Below are 22,902 nucleotides of genomic sequence, written 5' to 3'. Positions count from 1 at the left end.
TCATTATTAATATTATTTTATCCTTCAGCTGCATTTTTTAAATTCACCTGTATCCTGTCCCTTCTTTCATTTTATCCTCACAGGTAGGTTACCTGTGTAAGGTAGGTTAGGTTAAAAGGTAGTGACTGGCCCAACATCAGCCAGGTGTTTTATGGCAAATGAGGATTTGTATCTGGGTGTCCAGCATTCTAGCAACTGAACCATGCTGGTTCAAAATGCCTGTTCCATATGACCAGAAGCCAAGAAGACGGAAGCAGATGTGTATTGCCAGGTTAAAGAGGAGCCCTAAATTCCTATAATACCCAATATTAATTTACAGAAAATAAAATAGAAAGTCTTATTCCTTGGCATGGGACTATATGTAGGGAATAAGGAAGGGGGCAGTCATAATTTTGCACTGAACACACAGGCAGAACAAAGCTTGAGTCCAGTGGTACCTTTAACTGAACACAAGGCAGTTCCTTATTCTACAAGGCCTAAGAATTAACAGGGACACCGCAGAGAGGAAATCACAATATTCCTTCCCATTGGTAAAGGCAGAAAAGGGAAAGTCGCGCTGCCTGGATATGCAGAGCAAGACGTCATGAATTTGCATGCATAGGCATTCTGAAAATCCTTCTTGGACAAGGATTCTGTTTAATTGGCTTTAAGAAGACACTCTTCTCCCACACTGTCTTATGCAGAGCCATCTGTGCAGGGAATTAACAATCTGGATAGTCAGCAATGGAATGCTTTTCTGCCTCTCTCGTGCGGGATACTATGCAGTGGAGCTCTAACAGTTGGACTCACAACAATGCCAAGTTCGTGAGACTTAGCAAACCAATGAAGAGAAAAGAAGGGATCCTGTGACACCGTCAAGCTATGCTTGCAAACAGCGTGTGACATGACAAGTCTCAATGTGCACCGTGAGCAGTCCAAGAGGGATAAGGAGCTTAACCCGAGCCCGTAAGCCAGGACATTCTCATCACTTCCAATGCATGACGTGATTCCGCTACCGCACCTAATATGATTTGAAGCACCTAGCCAAAAGCTGTAGATAAATCGGCTCTCCCCTACCAATTTATTTTGGATTTTTTTCTTCCTGACGGGTCTTTCTGTTCCCAAGATCAGTTTGTCTTGTCTCAGAGAAGAAGAGGAAGAAGAGGAAGAAGGTTGGTTCTTATATGCTGCTTTTCCCTACCCGAAGGAGGCTCAAAGCGGCTTACAATCGCCTTCCAATTCCTCTCCCCACAACAGACACCCTGTGGGGTGGGTGAGGTTGAGAGAGCCCTGATATCACTGCTCGGTCAGAACAGTTTTATGAGTGCTGTGACGAGCCCAAGGTCACCCAGCTGGTTGCATGTGGCGGAGTGCAGAATCAAACCTGGCATGCCAGATTAGAAGTCCACACTCCTCACCACTACACCAAACTGGCACATAGACTCAGGCTCAAGCTATTAACACAGTCATATGTGCACTCAGGCACAATCACTTGCACACATTCACACACAAACATGACATACATCCCTTTCTTCTTCCTTTTGATTATGGGTCCCTTCCTTGCATGGCTTCTCTTAGAGGTCCTTATACACACTGGAAGGGAGCCTGGCTGTAGCGATGGAAGTCACAGTTCATTCAATGGAGCATTATCGTTAACCATGCTATGTCCCTCCATTACAGGGCATCTTGGGGGAATAGTGCCCCCTCTCCACTGTTTTTAGAGGCTACCTTAGATAAAGTTTTTGGAAGACTACTGGCGGGAAGAACGCCATTCATTAAAGATCTCCATGCCTCGCCCACCCCCAATCACTCAAACACCATAGTACAAGTAAGTCTGTATACATCAAGATCATCCAAGAATGTTGAGATTGTACCAAATCAGAAACCAGGATCAAGACCCCGAATTCACAATACAATAAGCAGCATTTTGTAAGAATACAGTATTGCTTCGTAACACTCCTAACTCTCCTTCAGGCACCATTTCCTGATCATTTTGCCGCTTTCTACCTCCTGGCCACAGTGGTGCAAAGATCAGGTGGCTGGTACCCTACAGAGTCTCCCCAGCAGACACTAAAAGGATAACAAAAAAAGAGAATGTACTAGCATTCGTTCAGATAATCTATCTTGAATAGATTTTGAACTATCTGCATATTACTAATTAGGGTTCACTAGAGCATCTGTGGTGGATGTTAGTGTATACTTCAGAGTGGAATGCAGAAAGGGAAAGTGGGAAAGCCATTGCATTCAGCGGTTTTCATAAGAAAGATCCTTATAGAGGCACAGTATTGTTCAAGAGAAAGAGCTCCTCATCTGCTGAAAACCCTATGAAAATGAAAGAATTATTGCGATGTATAATCCTGATCTGATGGAGCATTTTTTAATGCAACTGCCAGAGAAACATCTTTTCAGCAAACCACCGCTGCTTCAAAGGGAAATTCTATCAATTAATTTAAAAGCTTTTAAGAACAAGTCTCAGATGCTCTTATCACCTCTTCCTATTGGAAATAATATGTTCCCTTTAGATCACTGTATTTATCTTGAGTACCAGGCCAGTGGAAGATTTCTTCACCTGATTCTACATAATTTTGTACGTACACTCACACAGATGCACGATCTGTAGGGAGGACTCAGAAATGTGTCAGGACAGCTAACAAAGACCATTTCACCACTGGGCAAGGTCCAGTATATGGGGGGGGGTAGGGAGCGGGAATTGTATCTGCCTTCGACAGACATTCTTGGGAAACTCTTTGTGATTATCACCTAAGTTCCCTGAGACAGACTTCCTCAGCTTGGTAGCATTCAGCACTGTATCAAGACCCAATATATACTCCTTCTCGCACAGGTATCACCAGGATGCTGAAGACTTCCAAAAACTGTCTCTGGGAGAGGTTTTAGCTCTGTTAAGAAACTGGCAAGCGGTACATTCGGAAGTTATATGAGGTTGTCTGCCTTAAATCCGACACCTGCAGGGCACTCTTTCACATATAGCCTTGAACACTGCTGCCTATGAATTCAGACAAGAATTCTGCCATTTCAGAAACCATGAGTAGTTTGCAATGTTAGCCATGTGTTTGCGTGAGAAATTATTCCAACACTGTCTCTCTAGGTCAACTCGATGAAATAAATCACAGACAAATTATGCAAACAAATTTTAAAACCCTTTTCTGTTTTGGTCAGCATTCCTACTTGTTTATACTTCCAAAACGAATGAGTATGTTTTGTCCAAACAAGATGACAACCTAATGGTAAAACAAAGTACATGAAACATTTTTTTGAAAAATCCAACTAATCAAAGCCTTTCAAATTAGATGGAATGCTGACAGCTTTTTACATTGTTTTAATTAAATACACTGTAATTTAAACCAGTGAACCATAACAACCTAACGCTTAGGTTTTATATCCCTGGGAGAACTTTCAAAAAATCAGCATACAATTCTGCCTGCAAGGTAACCGAGAGATATTTCGGGGGTGGAGGGGTAATTAAAGGTTATGCCAGAGAGTAACAGGAAAAATACTTGTGTATTGATAGTGTTAGCAAGTGTGTTAAAATCTCCTTAGGAAAATGATTCAAGTATCACAATTGCCTTTCCTTCTGTTATTTTAAAAGCGACAAACTATACACTGGGAGGTCTGTCACTTTTTGCATTCAATATAGTTGTTGAGAAGCACATTTTCATAGCGCAATTTGCTATCCCAGGCCAAAATAATGTGACACTTAAAGAATGATATGAGAAATTAATTGATTTCTTCACATCAGCAGGCAACAAAGATGTTTGTTTTATGGCTCTGCAAACTGTGAGGGCTTCATTATTTGACAGCAGCATAAAAACTGTTATCCTTAATTTTCCCCCCTTCCCTCTTAATCCATTATTAACAGAAAACAAAGCTTCAGTTAAACACTGCACACAGCAAATCTCCCTCTTTTTATCTGGTAAAGGAAAGTCAAATATTGGGTTCAACAGGAATTTAGATGAACAGTACTAATCAAAAGTGGATATGAATCTGGCTTTCCACAGATTTAGATCGGGGAATAGACGCCAAAAATCATTTGAGCACACCTCTGAAGATTCTGAAGGAATTGGTCTAGAGCTGCCTAATTTGTCTGTGCAGTAAGAAGGAAATTCGGCATGAAATGGCTATAAACTCCCATTTCTAAAAACATACATAAGAGGACCGTCTATATTTCATTTGAGAGGCAATATTTGCTACATATGAAGGAGGGGAGAAGATACAAAAAAAAAATTACCTCACACTGACGGGGCTGCACAGCTATAACTGCCATAGTGTGTAGAGAGATTCAATGTGAAAAGTGGAAGATAATGTGCTCACACACTAATGGGCACTGAACTAGACACAGGCTCATTTTTCACATCATGTCATCTCTAAGGTTTGAATAAAAAGTAATGGCCAGAATGAGCCTGGATCTATCTCAGACATTATCATTTGCCTCCTCAGTTTTATTTGTGTTGACTTGTACAGTCTAAAAAGATGACAGTCTCTGGGCCTCTGGATCAGTCAGAGTGATAATACACAGCACATTACACTGTTGGTGACAGGTTCTGTTCTCCTGGCTGGCATATGAAAGGAACGCATCTCCTTCCGTCATTTCAAATGCTATAAACTGACAGAATAAAGAATCTTGCAGAGGGGACATCACAAACCCTGTCTGTTATGATTTTATGAGATAAACTGCAGTTTCTAGGGTATCTTGTTCGAGAAATTAGTGTCAGTCAAACTTTAGCATGTGGACGGAGGTGGGCGGAGAGGAGTGGTTTAAAAAGATAAATAGCAAAATCAAGAAATGTAGCTTTTGCCTGTTTATAGTGGCTGCATGGGCCACTGCCAAGGTGATATTTTAAGCTGTACGCTGTTACTTAAATGTGAAATAATACCCCATTGGGATAATATATTAATACAATGTACCTGCTTTTATCCAAGTCTGGCTCAAGAGCGGGGCTGGATCCCAGTTGAGGGGTGTTGCCTTTTTAATATTTTGGGGGAAGAATCAAAAAGTACCCCCTTTTTAATTGACTGGATGGATGGCACTGAAAGGAAGCAACAATGGTTGTCCATGCTATGAATGAGGGCCATCAGTGATTTGACCAGCTCTGATCACCTATATTTCTGGGGAAGATAGCACTGCCCTCAGTTTTGATTAGCACTGTTGCACTGAGTGCTATCTGGGTGGCCCCACTATGAAAGCCTTGATTGTTTGGGATTAGGGATGGGAGGTTCTGAGAGGCCCCCAAACCAAACCAAGGAAAAATGGCCAAACTCAAGAAGCCAGTTTGAATCTCCCTTTCATCTCGTCATAGTTAGTCACATCTGGGAGAAAGGGAGGGTTCACCTGTGCATCTCAGAGAAAGGGGGGTAAAAGAGGGGGAGTGAAACAGATGGGTTTAATGGCTCGCAGCCATTTAAACCTAATAGTTCACAAGTGGATGCAGGTTTAAATGGCTGTGATCCATTTCATCAGTTGGTTTCGTAAAACAGGTCAACCACAGACCCACACTGCTCAGCTGTTAAGTTTAAATGGCCTGAACAATTGAACTGAACCAGACAAAAGTCCAGTAAATATTCAGGGAAGGTGCCTTCCTCAAACATCAATTCAAGGGCTTTAAACTGAGCCAAATTCTTGCCAAATTTTGGCTTGTAAACTGGTTTATGGCCATCCGTATTTGGAATCACTAGGAAGAAACAAAGAGCCAGAAAAAACCCACCCAAATATATCAGAGGGGAAGCAACAGCAGAAAACAGGGAGAACATTAAGGGGGCTTGGAGGAGTTACTTTGCTTCCATGTCTTATTTTAACGCACAAACACCCCAAAAAACCAAAACAGGTCACAAGAGACAGTAATACCAGATGGTGAGATTATTTTGCAAATTATTTGATTGGGGGGGGGGGGGAAACTGAAGTGAAGTAAATTACTTTAAAGTAGCTCACCTGCAATAGCAGCGCATGTTGGGACACCATGGGGTCTGCCACAGCAACAGCATAGATTGTGAGACTTGGAGCTCATTTGCAGTAACAGATGTTGGAAGTTGTTCCAGGCTTGGCCACAGCAATGGATGCCAGAAGACACTCAGGGTCCAGCCATAGTGGTGGTGGATGCTGGGAGCTACTTCAAGCTCGGAACAGCTCCCAGACACCACCACCACTGAACACAGAGTCCTAGGTAACCAGGGTCCTTAGCCATGGACATGCCCGTTCATCAATGGGGGGGGGGGGGAGATGGAATTTCCCTCCCATGAGGGAAGCTTATAATTATTACTGGGGGGAGCTTATAATTATTAATCAAGTGAAAATCCTATCCCGTTTCTCTTTGTAATTCTGCCACTACCTTTATTAGTTAGTCATGTAATGCTGAATAAAATTCAGCAAGTAATGAACAGCTTCATATGGGAAAGCAAAAAAAATCTGGAATTAAAAATCACATGTTACAATAGACATGGGAGAACAGCTGCCTTTCCATGCCAAATATTGAAAGGTACTACTTAGCATCAAGGCTTTCTGCTTTAGTTAACTGATTTAGATTGGATAAGACACAGAGGATTTGGGAATTAGAGCAGTATGGTCTTACATGTTCATTGAACAACTGGATGTGGAAATATAACAAACAAATGTGAAAAGAATTTACAGAAGCCCTCCAAATAGAAGGCTTCAAATAAGAAGTTTCATTCAGTCTAGATCCAAACAAATTGTTATTTATTGCCTCTCAAGCAAATTCTAGGGGCCATTCCACACGACTTTAATGTAGCACTAGTCTTACATTTTGTTTTCGCCACTAAAACTGCGTTCCGCATGACGTCATGAGAAATCTGCAACACTAGAGCCAAAATCGCTTCGTTGTAGCGATTTTCAGGGAATCGGGAAAAGTGGATTCACCCTCAGAAAATCGCTACACTCTTGCCAACAACCTGCAACACTTGCGAAAAAGACATGTGTGTTCTCAATGTAGCGGTTGCAACAAAGTCCCTGCCCCTGGCTCTCTCCTCTGAACTTCCGGCAAAGTTTTTTTTTTCCTCGGAGCAGGGAAAGCAACGAACCAGCGAGGCTTCATTCACCCAGTGAGGCTTCTCCAGCTACAGTCCCTCCACAGAAGTGCTTTAAAGCTCCCCTAAGTCCCCAAGCACACCACAGCCCCCTGTTCGCCAGTTCCCTTTAATTTCGCCCCAAAACCGCACCCGTTCGGGGGTGGGGATTTTTTTTCCACTCAGGGGAGCGTGGTAACGATGAATCACCAGCTCACACACCAGCTAGATGTGTTTCTCCGTTGCAATGAATCAACGCATATTCATTGCAATGTGTGTGTGGTTTATTTTTTTAAACCTGTGCTTAAAGGGAAAAGGGCTTTTCGGGAGCATGATAACTACCGCTCATTGGCTGTTCCGTTTGATTGATGGCCAGGGGCAGGAACAAGCACAGAAAAAAATTGCTTCCTTTCTAACGATTCCTGCGAGACCGGAAACCTGTGGGGAACGAATGAAACGCTACTGGATTCTACTACAAATGAAGGTATGCGGAATGCCGAGATTCCACTATTTAAAATAGCGTTTCCGCTTTGTGAAAGCAATTGGCAACATTGGTCCTTGTGCGGAATGGCCCCAGGTGAAGAACCACATAGACTATTGGTTGCAGTTTTTATGGGATTTTGGCAGATTCAAAAATAAGGAGTACAGTTTACAAAAAGACTTGGGAAGAAGATTTACAAAACGTTATCCTAGAAAATCTTTAGTAGGAATTGTATAGGAATGAGGCATAAGAGAAAATATTAAGCTGATGTATAGGTGGTGACTTATACCAGACAGGATTGCAAGGTTAACAGTGTGGGAGTCAAAAGTGCAGGCGATGTGGCAGGACTTTCCTTCATATATGGTGGTAATGTTCATTTGTGCAAAAAAAAAAGAAAGAAAGAAAAACAATAATCAAAGAGATTAATAGCACCCTGAATTCCAAATTGTCATGTGACCCTAAGGCAGCTTCATTACATATTCTACCAAATAAACTTTGGGAAAAGGAAAAATATCTAGTTAAAAACTTATTAGTTGCAACAAGACAGCTGGTTACACAGTCACGGAAACAGTCATATCTGCCAAGTATAGATGAGTGGGCATGTAAGTTATGATATGTAACTTTAATAAATAAAATAATAGTACAGGGAGAAGAGGTTCTCAAGAACGGCTTGTTAAACTGTTTTACATTTCAATTAGATATTGAAATAGCAGATCAAATAAATTATTTTAAGATAAATTTAATTATTTAATCATGGATGATAGAATGTGTCACTGTGGATGGGTGGATTTGGGGAATTATGTTAAGACTTCAATGGAACAACTTAATTGAGACTTGACTTTTTAAGACTGTACTATACTATTTCTTCTTTTCTGTAACTAATGTAATTTTAATGCAATGTAACTTTGAGTTGAGATGACATTCGTTCTGAATCATCAACATAACAAGTTAGCCAGAGAAAAAGGCTACACAAACTGTGAACAACAGGCATTAATTCTGATGATGCTTAAAGGAACCTCAGTTTAAAGGAACCAACATGGAAAACAAAGCTGTAAGCATAAGCATTTAGTCTACAATCAAAGCTAAAGTTAGTGCAGGCTTTGTCAATCAGGGTTTCATGAAACCCAGGGGTTTCTGGACAGCCCGGGGGGGGGGTCCTGAATTTTTATTTATGTATGATTTGATATATATCCCGCCACTCCCATGTAGTGGTTCATGGTAGGTCACAGTCATCTTTTAAAAACCCCATAACAACATAAAAACATAGTCCCCATTAAAACCTGATTAACCCCCTCCCTCAGGCAGCAACCAAACTTCTCTGATCACACACACTTGTTAAAACACCTCAGGAGGGCTGCCAAGTAGCCTGATATTCCAGATAAGTCATGGTAACCCAGGGAGGGGCCCAGATCTTGCTCGCCCTGGCCTCAACCAAAACCTGGGGGAAGAGCTCTGTTTTACAGGCCCTATGGAACTGAGACAGTTCCATCAGGGCCTGCAGTTCACCTGTGAGCTCATTCAACCAGGTCAGGGCCAGGACCAAAAAGGCCCTGGCCCGGGTTGATGCCAGGTGCACTTCTTTAGGACCAGGAACCTCCAACAGATTTGCCATGAGGAGATAGGCAATCCTGAAGCTATGTGTGGCCCAACCCAAAAACAGCCTTAAAGGTTAATACCAAAACCTTGAACCCGATCCAAGCTGCAACTGGCAACCAATGCAGTTGCCTCAGCACTAGCTGGATATGGGCCCTCCAAGTTGTTCCAGTAAGGACCCTAGCAGCCACATTTTGTACCAGCTGCAATTTTGGGGTTAGGGACAAGGGCCGGATCATGTAGAGCAATTTAAATCCAATCTGGAGGTGATGGTTGCATGGATGACTGTGGTTTAGCAATCTGAGGACAGATAGGGTGCTATTAGCCTCGCCTGGCAATGATGGAAAAACACCATGTGGACTACTCCTGTGACCTGGGCCTCCATTGAAAGGGAGGCATCCAGAGTCACACCCAAATTTCTGGCTGAGGGTGAGATGTTGCACACCAGCCAGGGTAAGCAGATGAGTTTCCTGCCCAGCCACAGGACCTCCATCTTGGAGGGTTGTGTTTCAGGTGACTCTGCTCTAACCATCCAGCTATGGCTTCCAAACATCCAGTGAATGTATCCAGGGGGGAAATGTTTTCATGCAAGCTCCAGAAATGTCTATAATCTGTATAAATATCACACAATTTTCTCTTCTTTATTACTGTACATTTGATCCAGTGATCCCAAACAGGTGCTGAGAATTTATATTTAAGCTACTAATGGAAAGTTACCTACATAATAGGACCTCACATCAGAATATAATAGGATTTATCCTGTTGTTTTAGAATGTTTAGGTATTTCTACAATGGCAGTCAAAAATCTAGCAACCCTATATGTAACCCATCTATCTACATTGCTCAGTAGACTGGTAGAGAAGCAGAATCCTTACTATGTAGGGCAGGAATCAACATCTGTTTAAGTTTTTAAAAATGTAGGACATCTTGAAAATACATGGCCAATGGATTCAATATGATTAAGGCATTACATGTTCTCTCTGAATACAAAATATCAGAATATCTACCTATCAAGACTGCAGATAGTAAAGCGTTAAGACGTTAAAATAGTAGAGCATTAAAACATGCCAACCTAAAGATGCATCTATATTTAGGATATGTTAGATCACAAAAATACATTGGGATGCTAATTGGTAGGGGAATGCCAAGCATGAAGGCTGAGCAAACCATGACCTTGTTATATTTTTATAATCCAGATGTTTTAGATGATTTTCATTAAAATATCTTAGCTCTTCTATATTTATTGTCCTCATCAATTCTATTGAAATCCCTTGGCACATTAGCTTATCATTCACCAATTTATCCCATTTGTTCTTATGATTGCCTAATTTAATAAGACCAAGGAAACAATTCTGGATCCGATCGCAGGATCTTTAACTGTAATGAATTGCCTTCAGCCACATCCTACCTTATTAAGAGAATCTACCCACTTCAGCTCTTAGAACAATGTTGTTCATACATTTGGGGCCCCCTAGTATACCACAAGGAAAGTTAACTAGAGAAGTATATTATAGACCAGGAGTAGTCAAACTGCAACCCTCCAGGTTCCATGGACTACAATTCTCATTTAATATCCCAGGGCCTCTTCTCTCAGCTCTTCCTCCTCCTCCCTCCTGGTCCTACAACCTACCTGTCAAAGAACTCCAACCCACTTTTAGGTCCCAACACTGTTTGCACTAGAGCAGGGGTAGTCAACCTGTGGTCCTCCAGTTGTCCATGGACTACAATTCCCATGAGCCCCCGCCAGCTGGCAGGGGCTCATGGGAATTGTAGTCCATGAACATCTGGAGGACCACAGATTGACTACCCCTGCACTAGAGTATTGGATTAAACCTACTGAGTGGCAGCAGGCCTGGATCATCCCTCAGAGGAACTGACCCCATAGGACTGTTATTAAGGGTAAAAGGAACCATGTAGCCTACCCGGGACTCCTTCAAGGAATGGAGCATTATACTAATAATAATCATACTATGTTTATATGCAGAGACAATAGAAAGTTTTAAATAGTGAAATGCAAAGCAAATACCTTTGTTATCCTTGATCATTTGCCGGTAACACAGATTCTCTAACATCCAATGAAAATGCCAGCAGGCTCTCTAAAACAAAAAAAAAATTTTTTTAAGTGACATTCCTAATATATTTAACTCCTCAAGGTAGAACACAGTATAGTTTCTAGGCACAGTTCCTCGATTCTTGAATACCCTTCAAACTTTCCTCTGCCCATGCTGTTTTATTCAAGTCAGCAATATCATAAAAAGCAAAATGTTAATTGTTTCCTTCAGCGGAAGCAGCAAGACAAATAAAAATCGTCCTCCTAGACACACTCGAGCTGTTCCTCTCCCCTCCCTCCTTTCCAAGTTGTAAAGCATTATTTTGTGAGCAACTCCCTCTGTCTTCCAGTTACCTGTATGTGTTGCTTCTTTCTAGCACTGTGCTTTCTACCTTTGATAGTTGGTCTAGTAAGATTTGGGGGAGACATTTTCAGAATTCACTCTTCTCATTAGCATGGTTCATCAAAACAGATTCAACCTCATATTGCCTTCCTTCTCTAATCTTGCCACCAATAAAATGACCAATTAATACATAGTTTATTTACAACAACTGAATATTATTCTCTTAACAGAACAAATGTCGGCATTTAGGCTATGTGTGAGGGAGCAGCTATTTTTGTTGGTTGCTGGGAAAAGAGCCATGCTTCATTCGTCAATTTTTGACAGATAGCCTATTTAGTTACCCTAGAGCAGGGGTAGTCAAACTGTGGCCCTCCAGAAGTCCATAGACTATAATTCCTATGAACCCCTGCCAGTTTGACTACCCCTGCCCTAGATTATGCCTCCATGAGACAGGCAGGTGGAATGATCTGGCTCTACAGCTCGCAAAGTATGAAACCCAGGAAGCACCAACTGTTCTGAGAGGCCAGTGTTTCATAACTCCTATGATCACCATCCCAAAACGTATATACACAACCATGAATAACAGTGTATGAATTCAGCGTACATTCAGTCAAATACATATGCAATGCCATACTGAATAGTAAATATGTTTGGGGGGGGGGAGAAACATAAAAGAAGAAGAGTTGGTTTTTATACCCTGCTTTTCACTGAGGAAGTTTCAAAGAGGTTTATGATTGCCTTCCCTTCCTCTCCCCACAACAGGCACCCTGTGGGGTAGGTGAGGCTGAGAGAGCTCTGACAGAACTGCTCTGTCAGAACAGCACTAGCAGGGCTGTGATGAGCCCAAGGTCACCCAGCCATTCTTAGATCAGAGGTCCAGAGTCATGGAGCACCACCTACAGCTAATGAAAGAAATGATGGTGGATCCCTATTTTTGTAATAAATATTGTTTATACAAACATATACAAACTACACAAAAATCAGAGGTGTTTCTCTGTTTTTAAATTTAGGTCTAGATACACAGGCATGTTCAGAGAACTGTGCAAAAGGCAGCAAAATACTCATTTGAATGGCTTTTGAAACCACACTAGTCAATAACAAACCAATCAATCATGTTAAACCATGTGAAGCGGAAACTAAATACATAGGTACAAAGATACAAAGCATGGCTGTCTGAGGTAATCCTATGTTCTCTGTAACATGTAGTCACTCCTTTTAACTCCCATCTAATTCCAAACCTGGACTCAAATCAACAAATCCATACAATCAAGCCAGGTAAGGTGTTTCGGCAAACCTGAGCAAGTGACCAGGGCTGATTCTGCACTTACTTTGCTTATTCCATTGTGGATCCTGCTGAATTCAGATCAATTTGAACTCAGGTCTTCCTCTATCTCCCCACTCCCCCTTGAAACATAAAGTGTTCTGCTTGTGATTAGAAGGGAGGAGAGCCAAGTGCAGCAGGAGCCTCTTTCTTTTCTTGAAGGGGGTGGGGAGGATTGGAGACAGCAGAGGAGGGGAATAAATCCAAGAGGAAAATCTCTGCCAAAAGAAGTTAGGGCTTCTGGAGCTTTTGCTCAGGGAAGTTAGGGCTTCCCCTTAAGGGAAGCTTGCAACCTGGGAACCAGGAACTGACACCCTGACCAATCAGGGCTTTTCTACAGTGTTGGATGCTTGCCAGTAAGTTATTTCGGGGAAAGCAGACAGCTGCATGCTTACTCATGCTGATCTTTCAAATATCGAGGGTTATATCCACTCCAGGATATCGCGGAGGAAAAGTGGGGTCACTCCGGAAATGGAAACTGCCTTCAGTGTAGATGGCAGGGATTGAATAAACCTGGGATTGGAATAAAAGCTCCATGCAGATTAAGCCCAGGTTTGCAAAAAATCTTAAAGACTAAAATAAACTTAAAATAGTTTGTGTTGAGACCTCATGAGACTGTCACACAAGATCTTGGGCCAAACAAGACTGGCAATCTACCTAGGTCAGGCTTTCTCAACAGGGGCTTCATGAAATCCTCAGTTTTCTTGACAGCCCTGGAAGTGTTTCACCAATTGAGTGGGAGTTGATTAATTTTTATATTTATTTTAAACATTTTTGGGGTGTTATGACAATATAAGGTTATGTCAAAAAACCCTCCCAAAATGGGGGGTCTGGTCATAAAAATCCTTGCTGGTCAAAGGCTCGTTGCACATGGTAGTGACTAGAGTACAGAGACGTAAGAACTCTCATTTTAACTTAACTGCATTGAGAGGGTTGGCAGGGGGTGACAGTGGCGTATGCATGTCCCAGCACTGTTCCCGGCCCAGCAAAGTAAGCTGCTGGGCTGGTTTTGGTTTTGGGGGCAGAGAGCAATGGAGCATGTTGTCACATCCAGTGGGAGTGTCTGGTTGCTGTCCCTTCTGGTGACATTTAACTTCTGGAGGCATGGCAGGGAGGTGTGGCCTGCTGACATAACCTCTGGGGTCTGTTGAAGCCTGAAGAATGTTTAAGTGGTTTCTCAATAATCAAAGGTTGAGAAAATCTGACCTAGGCAATCCAATGGCTGCTGACATTCCATGAGGTACTTTCATGAGATTACATGGACATTTGTTGCTCAACAAAACAGAAAGGTTACTAAGGAGAGGAGTGAGCAAGCAGGAACCTGGGGGAGATGCACAGCCAGTGGGAAAGGAAACTTGAGCATATTATTATTATTTAGATTTATTATCGGTTTATATAGATTTAAATTATTATTTAGATTTATAGTTCATATAAAACAATCCCCATATAAACCCCAATCCTCTAACCAACTCTATCCCCCATATCAAGATGGAAAGGCCCTCCTACCTCCCACAGTCATCTATCGAGGGGGGCCCACTGATCTTAACCTGGCCTCAACCGAAGACCTGACATTCCTCTAACCAAAGACTGCATGGTTAGAGATAACTATACTTCTTTTCTTGATAAATAATCCACTTAACCCATAACTATTCTTCAGTGGCAATCTTCTCAGTGTTACATTGGTACGGGATTACTGAATTTCTTCTCTTCTGTTCCTGCTGCTGTTCTGTGAGTGTCTAAGCTATATATTCTACTCTGCCTGTCTTCCAAAACAATTTTAAAACTGATTTTGGAATTAGTGCACACCCAGTTTGTAGCAGTTTGCATTTTTAAAACAATGACAGGCAATAGATGCTCAGCAGTGCATACGCACATTGATTAAAATCACAGCACAAGAAAAATGTGATTGCATAATGGCATCAAGACTCCTTTTTGATATCTTTGGATATTTTAATATCCCCAAAAAATTATAATCAATGCACATATTAGTGATCTACATTGTGGGCTCTGCTGATAATCCATGCATATTGCACAGGTGCAATAGTCTGAAAGTCTAGAAGTCCACAACAGATTGCTCAGACATCAATGTCACTCTGGAAACAAGACTAAATCATTCATAGCTCCAAAATTTGAAGAGAAACTTTGACACCGAGAATTTGTGACCGTCCCTGGTGTTGATCTGACCAACTCCCCATCCGTAACATCCATTGCAGCTCCTGACCTGCATCATTGCTGTTAACCATTTATTGAAAGTAGTTTGTGACCTCTAAAATGCAATAAATAAGATCCCACACACACACCCAAAAAAGCCTTGTCACACAACCCTTAGTTGTTGTTGCCTTGGACCAGGATTGCTCCTTTTGGGCCAGTTAATTAGAAACGCGGAGGACTCTGAAAAAAGCAACAGCTTTCGCTTCCAGTCTATATCCTCTGTGACAAATAAAGAGCAGCTGTAGGGCAATTATGCCAGTGGTAACATGGCTCCCTGAGGAATGGCATTGGAAAGAGAGGCTAGGAAGGAGGGACAGTCAGGCCAATAATGAGAATAATCTAGCTCCAGAGCTCACAAATTCATTCTCAGCTGACTTGCCGACTATCAATATTCAAATCAAATTAAAATTAAAATTAATATTCAAATTAATATTTGATATCCTTCTGTAAGCCGCCCTGAGCCTCCAGGGAAGGATGGGGTATGAATGAAAAAATAAATAAAAATAAAATAAATTTTATCTCAACATTCCTTTTTTTATCATAGCAGATATTTTTTTAAGTTGTTTATTCCAGATCATGGCTCCATAGAAAAAAATAATTGTCCCTGACATTAGAACATTGCCTCAATTCTCTGTCTAGAATTTTTCTGTGCTGTATTTCTCAAGAGATGAACCAAGGTACCTTACGACAATAAAAATATTTAAAGCTGGGCAACCAGTTAGGTACAAAGCTGCAATTAAGAAAAAATACAGCATCTCTAAAAATTGCGAGATTTCTTCATTAAGTGGACATTATGTACTTTGTCATATGACATACGGAGTGAGGGAGGTATTTCTGCTCTTTTTCTTTCATACAGGCAGACCCCTCTTCCAGTTCTGCTAGAAAATGAATAAGCTCTCATGGAATGAGAAGAGAAATTCTGGCTGCTTCTCGCCACTTTCACTCCAGATGTTAGGCTACATGTACAGCTTTAAGGCTATAGGCATTAGGATGGTTACACCAGGCTGGACTCTTTATTAGGGGTGCCAATGATCTTGTGGGCCTAGAGATCTCTCAGAATTACAGCTGATCTCCAGATTTCAGAAATCCATTTTCCTGGAACAAATGGCTGCTTTAAAGGGCAGTTTCTATGGTATTTTATCCGGCTGAGATCCTTCCCCTCCCCAAACTCCACCTATCCCAGACTCCACTCACAAAACTCCAGGAATTTCCCCACTCATAACTTGCATACCTACTCCTCGAGGATATTCCAGGCCTCCTCTTCAAGACTTTTATTTTCACGTTTAATCTTTTCTACGGAAAATTTCCAGTGCACGAGAAAAGCTCTGCTGGATCAGACCAAAAGACCATCTAGTCCAGCAGTCTGCTTTCAGCCCTGGTCAGCTTGATTCCTCTGGACGGCTCTCACAGGCGGGGCAGCGAATCCATGAATCAAAAGCACCGAACGGTGGCAAGACTGTGCCCATAAGAAAAGAAAATCAATCTAAAGTCAAAGTGGGTGCATTCTTCAATCAAACAAACGAAGGTAATAAGATTTTCTCCAGCACAAGAAAACGTATAGACATTATTTATTGTTCTCCGTAGCAAATGTTTACTGATTTCGATAAAGAAACAAGCATTGAACTGCAAGGGGCTAGCAAATTCCAAGCCTACAATCCATCCCATTAAAACCAAGAATACTCTGGATATGCTTGTTTTGCAAGCGGTGATGAATTAATCATTTTCAAAAATTAGAAATTAGATTGTCTAATTGAATATACGGAATATAACACACAGTTTGTTCTGTCACCACAAAGACAAAGCTGTCAATACCCTGCTATGAATAATGTTCAGGTTAAATGAAACTGGTCCCAAATGGAGTGCACTATTATCTCTTTCATCCCCTTATCAGCTTGGCATGTACAATTCCAAGGTAAACATGAAACCGAACATGGGGCGAATTTGGATTCTGGTTTCTGACAGCATCATTTCCAGAGGTGTAACATCTTAATCAGATTTTTAAAAATAAATAAAAACATCCCAAGCCCTGCGCTCCATTGTGAACCCAAAAAATTATACAACACACATGTTTTTATGCTTTGTCAATTACATTTGAAATGGGGACGTTTGTTTCAGCCCCTTCTAAAAATGAGACTAGGACGAGAAAACAACCTATTTCCTTATTAGGTTCAGGTGTCAAAGGACTCAGCCAGAAGCCGCAGGCTTCAAGAGCATAGAAGATTAAGACATATATTGGATTCATGATGGAGGGCACAAAGTTCATTTTCAAAATAAAACAGAATTTTATTCATATTCCTTTTAAAATTCAGATTGCCATTTGCCGGCTGACCTGTGACATGGCAGCAGTGTATTACATTTTCAATGAGCAGTCTATCCGGAGCTAGAAAGAGAGGAACGGCTTCGTGTCATCTCCCCCCCCACCCTTTCTCCCTATATAGTAAGATATTGTTCTCAGAATTTTAGAGAGAGCAAACAGGGCTTGGGTAACGTATTTATTTTTAATAAGGGGAGATGTAGAATAGCAGAGTCAGTGGTATTATGCACAGGCATAAACCTGCCTCTCTGCTTTAAAAGCACAACTCTGGGATGAATACATCTGGAGTTAAATATATATAGGAGAGAAAAACAAAATCAGGCCAAAAAGATAGCACCCTTAAATTAAAAGGTAAAGGCCCTTTTAAAGCAAGTTTTGGCAGAGTGTAAGCCCAGCCAAGATTCTCTATAGTGACGAACTAGATTTATCCAGCTTGCCATCTGTCAAAATTATATTACAAAAGGCACATATGCAGAGATACAAGACTACTGATTTTCATATATATTAAAATCGGCAACTACTGCAGGATATGAAAGCTGGCAAACTGTTAAGCCAAAAGGCTTACATTTCAAACTTTTGGGTGTATCACTGTAATTCAGCTAGGCTTCCCAAATGGAAGCAGCGAAAAGAAAGTGCAGGTATTTTGTGAGGACATACACATATAAAAACACTCATTTTAGAAGATTGCCATAATAACATATGAATACCAGGGAAACGTTAAGCAGAATCATAGGCTTTTGCACTGGAAAATAAGGGCTGGCTGCAGTCAATGCATTAATATTCAATGCACACAGAGGAATCCCTTGCGCCTTTGTACAGAGTGATGCGCATCAGTGAAGTGGCAACATTCCCATGGGCTAATGGATGTGTAGTATCTGCTGTAGAGACGAGTCAACAGGAAAAGTGCAGAGGGAGAAGACATGGTTAGGGCATCACAAACAGCAATATTGGTTGGCATCCCCAAAGATTACAAAGTCAAGCCTCAGGTAGAAATAGCCAGGACCATCTGTGTGGAAGATGCAAATATATCAAGTAAAAGAAGATAACCCTGTCTCAATCAACATGTTGCAGCTGTACAAATATACCCAGAAGATCTGTCCAATATCTTGAAATCATGCACATGACAAAACATGTGTCATTAACATCCTTGGCCTATGCTACAACCACATGCTTGCACAATACAAATGCATATAAACACCATCATTGTTTCCCAATCTTCTATAGGGCGCCTCCCATGCCTGGATGGAGTGCAATTAACACCTGCACCAATAGCCAGGAAATTGGGCGTGACCTTTGATGCTTCCCATTCCATGGAGGCTCAGATCATAAAAGTAACCCAGACGGCGTTTTTCCATCTTAGTCAAGCTAGGCTACTAGCGCCCTACCTGTCCTCAGATCACTTAGCCACAGTGATCCATGCAACGGTCACCTCCAGTCTCGACTACTGTAACTCGCTCTACGCGGGCCTGCCTTTGTCTTTGACCCGGAAGTTACAATTGGTACAGAATGCAGCTGCTAGGGTCCTCACTAGAACACCTGGGAGGGCCCACATTCAGCCAGTACTCCAACATCTGCACTGGTTGCCAATTTGTTTCTGTATCAAGTTCAACGTTTTGGTTTTAACCTTTAAGGCTACATGCGGCCTGGGTCCTGCCTACCTATGGGACCGCTTGGTTGCCTATGCCCCCCGCAGGGCCCTTCGCTCTGCAGGTGCCAACCTACTGGTGGTTCCAGGCCCTTGGGATGTTCGCCTGGCCTCGACCCGGGCCAGGGCTTTTTTGGCCCTGGCCCCAACCTGCTTGAATGAGCTCCTGGAAAATCTAAGGGCCCTGTCGGAGTTAACAGCTTTCTGCAGGGCCTGCAAGACGAAGCTCTTCCGCCAGGCATATGGTTGAGGCCAGGGCGGGTGGTTCTGACATTGGATCTGGGCTCCCTGGGTTCATCTGAGTGATCTGATTGCCTTACTCCCATATTAGCAACCTGATGTACCTCAGCTAACGTGGGGTAGTTGGGGGGGGGGGTTAGTGAGGGTGAGTTAGTGCTCGCCTGTTGCCTAACATTGATAGTGTGGATTGGTTTTAATGGTTTTAACGATGGGTTTTATTGTAATTTTTATCTTGTAAACCGCCATGAGCCTAAGGGAACGGCGGTATAAAAGTTTAATCATCATCATCATCATCATCCCCAAGTTAATCTATGTGCTTTGCTGGCAACTGCTTCTAGTAGGGCTCATGTATACTACTGTTTTCACAGTAGTTTCATTTTTATTTTCTGAATCAAGGAAGGATACTGGTACTTGTGAAACATATGGGAAGCCCATGGACAGAGAGAGGGAGATCCTCTGGCATGTTTGCTGTTTTGTACCATGTAATATTTACATAGCTATGCGAACCAAGTAGGAACCCTCTTAACCATAAGATGATTTCAGACTGGTCAAACGGTTCCTTCTAAAGTTCTTAGAAGGAAGATGTCAGATAAAATCTGGAGAGAGTAGAGCAACTGCTTAGAAGGTCCCAGGGTCAATCCTTGCTTTCCCCAGTTTAAAGGATCTGGTAGTAACTAGCATAAAAGGCCTCCACGTGAGATGCTGGAGAGCTTCTGACAGTAAGAGAAGATGAAGTAGGATAGATGGACAGAGGATCAGACTCAATGTAAGGCAGTTTTATGTGTGGGTTATGTGTAGCATTCACTTGCATTCTAGAAGGGCTTCAAGCCCCAACACATCTCCCACACACAGGGTTGCCAGCTCAAGGGTTTCGGGGTGGAAACTTCCCATTTCCGGTATCCTTTGTCATTGTGACATCATATCCTAAGCAAACCAAAAGTCATGTCAACTTGGTGGAGACACACTTTAGCATGCACCTCAAACTCTAAGGCAGCCTTTCTCAACTTTCTTATACCTGAGAAACCCCTGAAACATTCTTTAGGCTTCGAGAATCCCCAGAAGTGGCGCAATTGTGCAGAATATGGTTGAGAAACATAGCTGTGTACACACCCATCTGGGCCCCTCCCCTTCACACCTTATCCAGGCCCATCATTGGACACTTGGGGCTTAAAAAATTCCACACTTGCCATAGAAAAGTTTAAACTAGGGACCTGAGAATGGGATAGTACAAGTCTTATTGCTTCCTATTAGTGACAGGCTGTATACAATCCAAACAGTTTAAAATTACTGTTAAGAGTCCCAGAAAGATTTGAGACCAGCAACAAGTTGAAACATTGGAAGAGATCCCCAAAAAGACCTAAATTTCTAAAATATAACGCAAGATCCACACCCGCACACTACTGGATACCACAATATTATTGTGCAACAGCAGTCTTTCATAGATGAATTTTTATATGTGGGAAGGATAGTCCAGGAAGTGAATGATTACCACAGCAAAACAACATCAAGTTGCAAAAAGAGAGAGAGAATAAAATCAACAATGGACGCCAAGAGCCTGAACAATTTATTTTATACAGAAATTGATATATAATCAAGGTTGCCAGACCTTCATTGGTGGGCAGGGGAATCCCCCCCCCTCCAGAGACCCTCCCCCTGCAGCCAGTCAGCCGGTCATCAGGGAAAGAAGAAGAAGAAGAGTTGGTTCTTATATGCCGCTTTCCCCTACCCGAAGGAGGCTCAAAGCGGCTTACAGTCGCCTTCCCTTTCCTCTCCCCACAACAGATGCCCTGTGGGGTAGGCGAGGCTGAGAGAGTACTGATATCACTGCTCGGTCAGAACAGCTTTATCAGTGCCGTGGCGAGCCCAAGGTCACCCAGCTGGTTGCATGTGGGGGAGCGCAGAATCGAACCTGGCATGCCAGATTAGAAGTCTGCACTCCTAACCACTACACCAAACTTTGCCAGCAACACAATGTCATCACTTTCGGAACAGAACAGAAGTGACATGTTGCCTGTGACACAGGACACTCTGATATTTGGACAAAAATTATATAGTAGAAGTCATTTTTACCATAGAGTTTTTACTCAGATACAACAGTCTCCCCACATCACTGGCAATACAGGAATGTCACTACCGGTGAGCACCAGAAATGATGTTGCCATATCAATGGCAACATCAGCCTAAACCTCTCTTTGATGCTGGTAAGACCCCCCCACACACACACACACACAGACACTGGTTGCCAAGGTGTACCTGGCAGCTATCTATATCAGGGGTGGCCAAACTGTAGCTCTCCCAATGTCCATGGACTACAATTATCATGAGCCCCTGCCAGCATTATGCTGGACATATGGAGAGCCACAGTTTGCCAACCCTGCTCTATATAATAGACTATAGTCAATATAAAGCTACATTCAGCCACAACTGGTAACCAATAGTGCTGGTGTAGCAAAGGGAGCCACCTTATTCTGTTTTGTCCCCCTACACACACAGACCTCCCACCTTGCAATCATACCACCACCACAACAGCATTTAAGCACCAATGTACAACTTCCTTAACACTTTACTGGTCTCTTATGCCACTGCTAACCTAATGTAACCTCCTCTCATATGTTTGTAATTACAGCTCAAAGCAGGGAGAAAAATCTGCGGCATGCTCACCCCTTCCTAAAAGCCACTACTCAACACAATGATCAGAACAGTGAGGCTTACAACACAAAGAGCACTACAGGCTGAAGTCTGATCCAGACTTCCCAAAAACCCTAACTCAAGAACTCACTTTCCATGTTGTAAGCTGGGAAGCCTCTGGGCTACACACAACAAAGGCATTCCCTCCCCTCTGGGTCATTAAGTACACACAACCAGCACAAATCTGAGCATGGGCCAGTGGTTCCAGAAAGAGACTTCCTGGGGGCTCAACACCTTTCCTTTTAAGAGATAACATATTTTTCAGTGTTCCCGTAACAAAATGATTGAAGGTACTTATACTTAATGGTACAATCCTATGCATGGTTAAGTCCTTACAGATCTGACAGGATTCACTCTCAAGGAAGACTTGAAGCCTAAAAGACATGTGGTTTTCTTTGGATAAAGAAGCTGGGGGGGGGGGGGAGGCCGTGGGAAGGAATGCCAGTCTTTCCCTGAGGTAAATATGAAATTCAGTTCTATCACACTTCTCTTTAAAACTTGTTAGGGAAGAGATCTAAAGGAGAATATTTCCCCCACACACAGACTAAACAAAAGATGCAAAGCAGCAAGAAACATACCTGTGAATCCTCTTTTCCTAACTTGCCCCTTTTACTGACATAAAATGGCTCCATTCATTCTATCAAAGAGAGCTGATTCTGAATAAAAAAAACATGGAGCCTGTAAAGAGACAGCAAACTAGTTAACTGGGGATTTGGCGGCCATAAAACTTGTAAGACAGTCTCTGGTTGGCTAGTTTTTTTTCCGCCCCTCCTCTCTCCCTAGGAAACAATAAATGACAGGCTTGGTATTTTTATGAGTCTATTGACCAATCAGGGACTCAGATGGAGCCATAAGGATAAATCCTTGACCAGTGAACTGGTTAACTGTTGTGGATAGGCCTAGATTAAAGGAGGAGAGAAAAAATTTGCCTCAATGGAAAGTTACCCCTAAACTTTATCATTTGCTTTCAAAAGATGGAACTTTACAAAAATGAGATGAATAGTA

The 22,902-nt window shown here is 42.2% G+C and overlaps 1 long non-coding RNA gene across 3 annotated transcripts in view; it reads right to left on the bottom strand.

Moving 5' to 3' along the window:
• LOC143828648 (uncharacterized) overlaps positions 1 to 22,567 on the bottom strand; it is a 118,786-nt gene extending 96,219 nt beyond the window's left edge. For 2 of the 3 annotated variants that reach the window (XR_013227794.1, XR_013227792.1), the window contains exons 1-2: positions 22,476 to 22,565; positions 11,112 to 11,181 (exon numbers count right to left, since the gene is read on the bottom strand). This is a non-coding gene — a long non-coding RNA (uncharacterized LOC143828648). Of the gene's footprint in view, positions 1 to 11,111; positions 11,182 to 22,475 lie in introns of all 3 variants that reach the window. The other variant, XR_013227793.1, reaches the window with a different exon arrangement.
• Positions 22,568 to 22,902: the final 335 nt, after the last annotated feature.

Source organism: Paroedura picta, chromosome 2 (assembly GCF_049243985.1).
Source record: "Paroedura picta isolate Pp20150507F chromosome 2, Ppicta_v3.0, whole genome shotgun sequence".
In the NCBI taxonomy this organism is placed as follows: Eukaryota; Metazoa; Chordata; class Lepidosauria; order Squamata; family Gekkonidae; genus Paroedura; species Paroedura picta.
The sequence above is the reverse complement of the archived record's forward strand: the minus strand, read 5'-3'. Positions and strand labels throughout refer to the sequence as shown.